The sequence below is a fragment of the Magallana gigas genome, chromosome 5, assembly GCF_963853765.1.
Source record: "Magallana gigas chromosome 5, xbMagGiga1.1, whole genome shotgun sequence".
NCBI lineage: Eukaryota > Metazoa > Mollusca > Bivalvia > Ostreida > Ostreidae > Magallana > Magallana gigas.
In genome coordinates, this window is record NC_088857.1 from 9,763,157 (window position 1) to 9,775,102 (window position 11,946).

The window sequence follows — 11,946 nt, forward strand, 5'->3', positions numbered from 1 at the left end:
GAACAAAACTTTTCAAAAGCGAAAGAATTTCTCTAAAGAAACCCATAATATACATTCATAAAACACAACTTGACAAAATATCTTAATTTTTATTATACATATAAAAATTACAATCAGAACACTAAATAAGACAATTCACATCTTTATTATATAAAATGAATTTTTCATTTGATCTGTGTGATACCAATTCAAGTATTCAAAGATACCGGTATTATGGAATTGCATCACACAGACCAATCTGAAAAGAAAATTCATATTCAAAACTTAAAGCATAAGCGTTTAAAGCATTAAATTCATATAATGCAATTTGAATTCTTCAGTTAGTTCTGTATGATACAACTTTAAATTTTCATTTTATCATTAAACCATCAATAAAGTAGTACATGTATAATATACAAAAGAAAAAAGTTTGTCTCTTTACAGTGAAGTTTATTATATAGTTAGTGACACATTTTTCAAACATTTCAAGAATTTTGATAAACACATACATATAAACACCATAACATAGGATCAAATAAAACCATTCTAACAAGACCTTGGACTTTCAGTAGGACGTAGCTATCTAATTCTTGCGTCAAAACAAGTTAAAAATGACGCAGTTTCAAGCGTCATATGCACCGATTGCGTTGTCTTAGCTCAAAAGTCAGACAAATCTTGTTGATTTCAGAGAGCCATGGCTGAGCGACTGACAATGAAATAGACAGGCCTACGTCACTTTGCTGTTTAACACAATTACCCAATGTCCAAACTCTTGTTAAAATGGTTCTAACACTATTTGTTGCAATATATGTCTTTAGTTAAACTGCTTACAATGGAGCCAGGCGACGAAACTATAGGATATACATGTAAAATTGGGACACTAGTGTTGGGTCTGTACGCCACTCAAACGTCTGATTTGTCGATCAAGGGTCTAATCGTTGACAAAAACTGTTCTGTAAGACCAGACAATTATCAATTGAATATATATATTCAGTATACTTTATACTTACATTCACTACAGCCACATATACAAATTGAATGACAATGGTAGAAAAAGTAGAAAAACATGTATGCAAACATTACAATGTACATCGGTTGACCGAGCAGATGTTTTAGTGATGTAAACCAAATAATATTTAAGTATGCATCGTCACATATGGCACCGTCGAGAGTAAACTTTGTAGACAAAACTACATTTTCGGAAACTGTGATGAGTTTTCATTAATTTATTTCACAAAATTTCATATTCCCCCAAAAAATTCAAGATTTTGTGTTCACATAAATTACAATCACCATATTTTTTCCATTAAAAACTTTAAAATCTTTATACACATGATTTCTCTTTCCGTCTGTGTTTGGTATAGGATTCCAAAAACAGTCTCATTAAAAGTCATGCTTATTTGGAAATACACTTGAACCAAAAACAAGTTGTCCAAAATTCGGTGAGACGTAATTTATCAATGGCCAAAGATAACCTTGAGAGGACACGAAACAAGCTTGGTAGTACTCAGGAGTTCTATTCTTATTCTGTTGTTATCAGTTACATAAAATAACGTACACAAAAATTACAGAACAAAAATACTTCCGCTTTCCTGGGAAAGCTTTCGGTTAAATATATACAATAGCAATATTTATATTAGGATGAAATTGTTAGTATGAAAGCTTAGTCCTTACCATATTGTTGTACGGAAGAAACAGACAAGAGCCCCCTAGCGGCCAATCTGTTCATCATCTGAATCCATCTGGGTAGGTATGTTCTATAATAGTTTTCGTCGCCAATATTTTTCTTTTCCCAGGTAAGGGAGCAGTTCACAATGCCCAACACACAAAGGAGGGTAAACATCTACAAGGAAGGAAATTTACTTCACCATTCTGTGAAACCATTTCCGAGAAACAAAATTATCATACATGAAAATGTATGAAAATTAAAAAAAAAAGATCTGCACTTCACAAGACCTACATTTTTGGGGTATTTATTCCCATTTGACGAAAAAAAAATCTCATTTCTTAGTTGATTTTCTGAATATTCTCTTAGAATGAAATTTAGTGTGAAAAATCTATTAGGCGCCGTTTTAATATTTTCTAGTTATTTTCTGATTTCAATAAATAAATATTTGATATTAAAAATTCAAACTCTTGATATCAAAAAACAATTCTTGGTGTCAATAAAAATTTTGATATCAGAAAATCTATTTCGTGATATCAGATTTTTCTTTGATATCATAAAATAGAATTCTTAATATCAAAAATGATTTTCTGATATCACAAAATAAATTTTTTTATATAAATAAATAAAGTTGATTTTTTAGTATCAAAAAATCGAATTCTTGATATCAGAAAATCCTTTTTTGATATCAAAAGATCATTTGTATTTTCTTATATCAGTAAATCGATTTCTCAATATCAGAAAATAAGATCTACATAAAACTACTATCATCTTAATGAATGCTCCCTGTGATGTAACTCGTAAGAAATTTTGTTTCAAACCTCTAGATGCCTGTTAAGAATAATAAAGTATACCTAGTTTTATATCTGATTTCATTTTGGCATGTTCGTCCACATAATAACACAGGCCTACAATAAGCGCTTTCAATACATAAGACCAGAACACTTATTGAATTCTTACATTAAATAAATCTTCAAATAAAAACAACAAATATTAAAATGCAAATCGAGCACTGTAGTTTAGCAATTTACATTTGGGTCAAGGGAGCATTTACTAAATATGTGAAATTAATTCGCCACTTAACTTGAATTTTTGACATCAGAAAGTATAATTCTTGATATCAAAAATCAGTTTGAGTTTCTGATATCAGAGAATGGTTCGTATTTTCTGATATCAAGAATTCGAATTTCTGATATCAAAAAATCATTTTCTGATAACAAAAATTTGAAATCTTGATATCAAAAAATCATTACCTGATATCACAAAATACCTCAAAAATATTAAACGGCGCCCAATAAAAATCAAGGTTTTAACCTAAATACATAGTAGCGAAAGAGAGAACTGTTCGTGTTTACCAATATTATCAAGATCGGACACCTGTCGATATTAATATTGATAAAAGTACATTATAATCAAAAGACTTTCAGCTTTTAGAATCTTCGAATTCTACAATATATGACCCCCCCCCCCCAAAAAAAAAAGTTAAAATTTTTTTTGGAAAGGTAAAAATTATAGAAGCCCTGAACTTATGACTGACAGATTCATAGTTAACGCTTTAACCCCTTGCGCTACACTGTTGAGTAACAAAACTGAAGAAAAAATTATGAAATTATACTTTATATTATGAGTTATTTCAAAATGAAGTACGTCACAATATGGGGTGTCCAATACCACTTTAAGTGTACTAAGCACAGTATGTTCTTGTTGTCATACCTCTTATAATGTTGGAAATCATGAAAGGTTTACAGAAACTCAATATTTTCATTATAAGTTTAATATGGCTCTAAGGACACAAACTATCAATACCAGAAGTACCACGAAGCATAATTGTTCTATATTAGTCCCTCTGCTTAATTTGGTATTGACTGTATATGGCAGGAACGCATAACCATGGTATTAGGATACAGTCATTAGCGCCCAAAAGTACGTGGAGAAAACCCCGCTAAGTAAACAAAAAATAAGCAAAAAAGCATTAACATTATAAAACGCGCTGTGTCCTTATCTTCACTTCGCATGCCAACACATTCAAATTAGCATGAGCGACGTTGCGCTAATAACAATTTCGAACAACGCGCAGGCGCGCAATCAGATATCATGCTGTCTATCTAACATGACTTATTATACAACACGCCATGTTCTCTGACATGACTTATTATACAACACGCCATGTTTACCAACATGATTTATTATACAACACGCCATTATTTCTAACATGACTTATTATACAACACGCCATGTTTACCAACATGACTTATTATACAACACGTCATGTTCTCTGACATGACTTATTATACAACACGCCATGTTTTCTAACATGACTTATTACACAACATGCCATGTTTACCAACATGGCTTATCATACAACACCCCATGTTCTCTGACATGACTTATTATACAACACGCCATGTTTTCTAACATGACTTATTACACAACATGCCATGTTTACCAACATGGCTTATTATACAACACGCCATGTTTTCTAACATGACTTATTATAAAACACGTCATGTTTACTAACATGACTTTTCATTCAACACGTCATGTTTACTTACATGACTTATTTTATACAACACGCCATGTTTACCAACATGGCTTATTATACAACACGCCATGTTTTCTAACATGACTTATTATACAACACGCCGTGTTTACTGACATGACTTATTATACAACACTCCATGTTTTCTAACATGACTTATTATACAACACGCCATGTTTTCTAACATGACTTATTACACAACACGCCATGTTTACCAACATGGCTTATTATACAACACGCCATGTTTACTAACATGACTTATTATACAACACGCCATGTTTTCTAACATGACTTATTATACAACACGCCATGTTTACTAACATGACTTATTATACAACACGCCATGTTTTTCTAACATGACTTATTATACAACACGCCATGTTTACTAACATGACTTTTCATTCAACACGTCATGTTTACTAACATGACTTATTATACAACACGCCATGTTTACCAACATGGCTTATTATACAACACGCCATGTTTTCTAACATGACTTATTATACAACACGCCATGTTTTCTAACATGACTTATTATACAACACCCCATGTTTACTAACATGACTTATTATACAACACGCCATGTTTTCTAACATGACTTATTATACAACACACCATGTTTTCTAACATGACTTATTATACAACACGCCATGTTTTCTAACATGGCTTATTATACAACACGCCATGTTTACTAACATCACTTCGCACAACACGCCGTCGCTTCTGCAAAATACAGATAACATAATAATGCAGTCACAGTAACCTAACTTTGCACAAGTGCCGTCTCATTAGCGTAGCCTCGCACTACTTGCTCACGCGTTATCGACTCAGTCGTAACACTATACAGTTGTAGACTGGGGTAGAAGGCAACAGTTGATCTGTCGGACCGGCCCGCAAACTGTTGCCCAAGGCCGAAGGCCGCGGGCAACAGTTTGCGAGCCAGTCCGACAGATCACCTGTTGCCCGAGACACAGTCAACAACTGTTTTGTTATACCCCTTCTAATCAATGACACGTTTTCGCGGAATGTGACGTCACCGGTCAACAGTCTTTTTTAACAGTCGATTTTAACAGTTCCAATCTAACAGTTCCAGTCCAACAGTCAAAATGCTGGACTTTTTTTTCGCATAGAGTTATATAATAACAGGGGTATAACAAACCACATTGTCACGCTATTACGACCTCTCGCGATGCTGCCATTCTCCACGCATTGCGCTGTTACACAAATCGGTACGTCGCTACGTTATCTCATTTTCCTATAAACATATCGTCTTGCTAACGACACCTACCCGTGTAAACAGATCACAGAGAGCGCCATCGCTCTGTCTTGTGAACGACTTTTACGTCGACGTCGCGATTACACAAAGCGACGAATTGTTCCGTCAAGTTGGCTTTGCGTGATAAAGTGTTGCATAGTATGGCAGCTAGATTTGCCTTTTGGCCTTTAGCAAATGTTCTATTCATGAAACTGTTTACGTATATCTCATCTATTCTACGTTTATACCACAACTATTAATTTACGTTGGTCTTATATCGTTATTTTGTAGTGTTAACGATTTTAAGCGGATGCAACACATCAGCGTCAAATTTATGACGTCACATTCTTTAATCCTGGATTCGTAGCCAAGCGATACGTGGTTATATTTGATATAAAAATAGTGTCAAATTACTTCGGTATTTGCTGCAAAACGTCATTGTTGGGTCCTAAATAGCAGCAAATAAAACAATACTGAACATTTAGCACTGCGTCGGATAATTATGCCAGCGCCAAGGTGGCATTAATTTTGCACCCGCTAAAGATGCAATTTTGTGAAAATTCATATAAACCAAATGATAGACCATTGGCAAGAAAACATATAGCTCATTCTGTTTTTAATGTCTCTCACCTAACAGGTGAAATATATAGTTTACCTTTTAAAATTGATATCCCATCCATAAGAAAATAATAATACCCATAGGAGAATTCATTTTTCTTCAGGACATTCCCAAAAATCATGAGGCAATAATATTTTCTAGATGATAAAAGTATTTCCTACCGGAATTAAAAAATTCGGGTAGTTTCCTGTAGGAAATTAAGAAATATAAGATACCACTAATCTGAGTTCTCAGTAAGAGGGCGTGTTGTAAAACGGAACTGGTAATAGATTAATTGATTGGAGGTCGTCGTTTATGGTCCCTTATTGCATGGCAATCAATAAGAAAACAGCTATTTAATGAAAACTATCTTAGAAATCCTAGTACAATGTACTTTAAAATTTAGATTGAATACTAAAATATGTCTACATCAAAATCCGTAACTCTTTTTAAAGCTGCTTGGTCCGATTATTGTACGCCTTTGAACGATGGTTATGCTAAGTATGTGAATTATAATAGGCATTGCAGTAGTTTTCCCGGTCAATTCAGCAATATTTTAAGGAAAAAAAATTGTACAAAATTTTGTTTACAAAAGAAACGACATAAATGGATATCGCGTTAATTCGCCTCACATACAATATTCGCCCATGACGTCGAGGCGGGTATATGATTGTAATCTTGTGTTATTATTTGACATCGCTATAAATAAAAGTCATAATGTTTAATTTTGGCAAACAAAACTAGAACGTGTACATTTTGTTCACTAATATCTCTGAAGTTTGTTTTATTCACAATCTATGCATATCATGCGGATTTAATTAACCTAATTATTCAGAGACGAAACCCAACGGTTCCCTTTATTAAACATTCCCATGTTACATTTTTGGTTTATTATACTTTCATGTTGAATACTGAAATCTGATTGGTTTAGACGCAGCTGATAATCCGTTCTATTACCCTCAGCGTTAGCAACACACTTAGCAACGGGTAACACAACGAATTGTTACATGCGCGTAAATTATGCGCGTACGGTTCGCCGCAGAATTCACGTCACTTCTATATAAAAGCAATATAAAATTTTCTAAAATTAAGACATTCAGTATAATAAAATAAATAGTGCCTGTTTGGGAGGATAACAGTTGAAATTGACACCCCTCGAAAACCATTGTCAACCTCCGCTTCGCGTCGGTTGACAATCGTTTCCTCGGGGTGTCAATTTCAACTGTTACCCTCCCAAACAGGCACTATTTATATATTGTTTTTTGTGTTGCCCATAAAGATTTTTTTTACATTGAATATTTAACTTTGAATGGAGACCGATTCTGTTGGAGTGAATGGACGAAATTCTATAACGTTCTAAGATGATCAGTTTGAACGAAAATTAAATTTCTTGATAATGAAATAGCCAAAAAATCGGACCATGCGGCTTTCAAAAACAGTTGGTCGATTCTCCTAGGTAAACACTTAAGACAGTATTTAATAAAACCTGCTTTACTATACAAGTACTATATACTATACTTTACCCCTGCGTTGGTACTTTTTATATCCTTTTGTAATTATTTTCTCGGTACATCATGTAACATAATTTATGTTTTGAGTGAAATAAATGAACTTGAACTTGGCATCATTAAAAAAACGTCCGTCTAAAGTAGAGAACGTTTTTGCTTCAGTTTAAATTCAAGGCGAGGAAAGTTGAAGTAAGAAATCGGTATAAAGTTAGTATAATAAAGGTTTGTATGTAAGGGCAAATCTACCCCTACCAGTAACTTCTTCACATGGGTGTGTTTTAACTATTTCTATGCATCAATTCCAATGTACTGTATATACAGGGTTATTTTCGTCCAGTGTTATTTTCGCTCTTCTACACTTGCATACAGTTTTGCCCAGTCTTGAATTCGCCCAGCTGCAGTTGTGTTTACAGAGACATTATTTGTAACATAGAATTCGCCCAGTCTTAAATTCGCCCTCTGACAACGAGGGCGAAAGAGGCGAAAATAAAACGGGGGCGAATATTTTCCTGTACACAGTATTTACGAGAGGTTGATACCGTAGCTGATCCATGGAATCAAATAGAAACGAAATTAAACCAGTATGCTTTTTTTTAGTCAGCTTTTCAATAAAAATATCAATTGAAAAAGTTCAGGTGGCCGAAGCCATTTTTGACTGTCTAAACCTCTTGAAAAGAAAAATACAGCAACTAAGTATATAACTAATTACTAAGTAATGGTTAATGACAAAAGAAGTTTATAGAATATTTTATTGTTGGTCAAGAGCTCTCTTTAAAGAATCGAAAAATATTCAAATCGTAAAGCTCAACCCAAATACCAAATAATGGCTTATGGCTAGAATAGTCACATATTCTAATAGTTAGATAAAACAATAAAACACATTCTTGTATTATAAATAGCGATAATTTCATTGAATCATACACCAAATTTGACTTTTAATTAAAATTCAATTTTGCCTAAACTATTTCATTAACCTCATATGGTTTATGAACATGTATGAAAGATGTATAATCGGTCGCTTACCTGAATAGTGAACATTGTCGTTGGGCTTCCTCTGGAAATGAAACAAAAACGCTGGACGCAGCAAAGTATACTCCGAATCGATCCACATCTAATCCCGTCACCTCACCTTAAATGTTTTTTGTCTCATACAGCGTTTGCTATTTATTCTTTTCTGTTTTATTCTTAAGGATAGTTCACTTATCAAAACACCACGACTTAGCCTTTCATTAAGACAGAGAGCTGTACCTCTGTCGATTATTGTTGGGGAGGGGGTGTGAATTGGCGGACAATGATTTGCGTGAGATATCGGAATCAGAATTTGAGCACATTTATGTACAGTTGCAAGATTTACGGTAATTTCTTTACCGTTTTGTGAAAATTAAATTCAAATTCCAGTATTTTTTGTTCAAGGAGTAATGTATTATATAAGTTTTTTTTTTAAATATTGTTAAATCAAAATTTTTGAATTTGCAATATCTTAATTTTTTTTTACTAATGTAACAATATGAATCAATATTTACATCTTAATACAACTTACATTTAAAGGACTTACAATATATTTGAAACAAATTGTTGTATATTCTTTTTTGTTTTTTTTACCACGATCTGTAATATATTAGGGAAAAAAATCGTCGTCGCCCCAAGGTTGATTAACATGATTCTTATGTTCTCATACGAAAACCTGAATATACGTTCAATCAATATCTGCCCTATATAGGATTCGTCGATTCTTTTGAATGCCCTACTTATTCAAACTGAAGCGAATATAATTTGGAGCGTTACGATGAAGTGTGACAAAATGAGCTTAGGCGTACAAATGTATCAAGTATCAGTGTATCACAGATTTGGGAAATATGAACAAGTATATTGCATTTAACCAGGGTTTATAAGAAGACAGAACGGAATTTGTTCACGTTTGAGAATAGTTTTACATGTATTAATCACAGATTGTGGGTGCTTATGTCACATATGTCACCCAATTGTGAAGACTACTTGTATGTAAAGAAGGAGGCGGTGGCAAGGGAAATCTATAATTAACAATAAGATCCAGTTTCATGTTCGTCCGAACGTGTTTCACGTAAAATCCATGACACTTTTCTCGCATCTAAAGTCATGCAATAAAAAATGATTCGGTTAAGTTATAAAAATTGACTCCATGAGAAATTGCTTTTACCAAATACATGTACGTTGATTTTGGGCATTCCGACTATATAGTATATTTTATAGTGCACTGATTTGGCAGTCTATAAACGCTTTTGTACTACATATTTACATGTTCATCAAGTAGACTTTTAATATGATAGATATGGCGTTGCTTCATAACAGCAGAAATGAAGGACAACAAACCACGCATTTTAGGAATACGTGAATGTAGATGGATCGGCATATTTTTTTTTGGGGGGGGGGAAATGACAAATAGCGATGAAGCAATCATTTACTCAGGCAGGAGAGATGGTAGACATCATGAGGGAGTAGCACTTGTTCTGAGAAAAGTAGCAGCTAGGTCCTTGATAGAATACCATCCTGTTAGTGAGAGAATGACAAGGGCGAGACTCAACACAAAGCCTATTAAGACATCTGTCATACAAGTCTACTCTCCTACAAATGAGGTAAAGACCAAACAAAACTATACTTCTATGATGCATTAAAGGCTGAGCTAGAAAAGATTCCAAAACATGATTTAACCATCATCGTGGGATATTTTGTTGCAAAAGTAGGCTAAGACGACACCGGATATGAACGAGTCATGGGAAATTAAGGTAGTGGTACTAGCAGTGTTGTTTGGTGACAACTGGAACATTATTTCCACTCAAAAAAATACACAAGTTGACATGGGTATCACCTGGAAGAAGAGACAAAATTCATGCAGTTAGACCATATTGTTGTAAATGGAGAAGATCGCTTCAGGATGTTAGTGTTAGGCAGTGATCGACAGCTAGTAACTACAGATTTCAAAATTAAGCTGATGAAAACAGTACTCAAATGCAACAGGAAAAGATTTGACACTTAGTAGAGAGCTAAGTGACATCAAAACCAAGCAAGATTTTAGATTGGTGTTAAAACCAGGATCGGGTTATTCATAACACTGGATAACTTTAACCACTGGTTAAATCCCTTATCCAGTGGTTAAATTTTGACAAGTGCATGATTAAACTATGTTTCTCAATTGTTAACTCCTGGCTCAATTGCTTAAACAGTGGTTAACTTTTGGCTAAAGTTAACCATTCTGCAAAGCTGGGTTAAATCTTTTCACCGGTGGTTAAATATGGCTGCTATAGGTTATTGTTTGACATTAACTTTGGCAGACGACAAAAGAAACAGCGAATTTATAGACATTTAAGTCATAAGATGAGGTGGAATATAAAGAAAGGTACAGGTTTTCCATGGATTCGGTAAGATTCATCACAGATATCATAGAACCAGAATTATGCCGCCCCACCCTGAGGAGTAATTCCCTGTCTGCTATAAATCAAGTTGAAATTGCTTTAAGGTACTTTGCCACAGGGGATAATATGTAAACTGTGGGGGTCCAGATTTCATATCCACAAAGGAGTAATTTTGATAAAAACAGGTAGACATGCAAGCACTGGCAAAAAGTGAAGTATACGTTTAACGATGCATTAAGCGAAAGAGTTATAAGTTTAAGAAAGCAAGTGCATAAAGAATAGATACCAGGTACATGGAAGCTCGTTGACAACAGAAAAGAACTAAAGAAAGGGCTTTGTAACACACATTCAGAAAGAATCAATGAGAAACTGAGGGAACAATGCTCAAACAGTGATAGAGAGTAAAGAAGGCCACTAAGAGGAACCTTGAAGTTACTGGACAGACGAGATTGATTGGTCACGTCTAAAGAATCCAACAAACGATATTACAAGAGTGACACTAAGAGGGACCCAGAAGGGAAATGGAGAAAAGATCAACATGGAGGCGAACTGCTGCAAAAGAACTCTGAAAGACATGAACCTTGCCTGGTGAGAGGTGGAAAGGATAGCTAAGAACAGAAATGAATGGAAACCCGTAGTCCTTACCCTATGTACCTCAGAATGCAACAAGGACTATAGGTAATAGGTAGGTGGGTAGGTACTTCATAATTATAGGTGTGCATGGTAGCATTGTATTGCTTTCTGACTACATGCTATGTAAAAATTACGTCACAAAGTATGATTTGGACTTAATAAATATGTTTTCGACCATATGTTATACATGAAAACATGCTGAACTTTATATATTTTACAAAGATTGATGAACAAGTTCTACAGCTTATATGAATATTGGTGAGGATGCATGTCAGCGCGAAGATGTCATTGATGTAAGAGAGCTGGATTGCCCGGAGAAAACCCATGTGTCCAAGCGAACACCATACGGTATTACCCGTCGATCACGGAGATCAAACTC

At 34.3% G+C, this 11,946-nt stretch overlaps 1 long non-coding RNA gene across 1 annotated transcript; it reads right to left on the reverse strand.

The window, feature by feature from the left end:
• Positions 1-69: 69 nt before the first annotated feature.
• Positions 70-8,707, reverse strand: LOC109619415 (uncharacterized). Its single transcript, XR_002200182.3, has 3 exons — positions 8,569-8,707; positions 1,654-1,822; positions 70-932 (listed from the first exon to the last, which is right to left on the reverse strand). It is a non-coding gene; the product is annotated as an uncharacterized lncRNA (long non-coding RNA).
• Between the last annotated feature and the right edge of the window lie 3,239 nt (positions 8,708-11,946).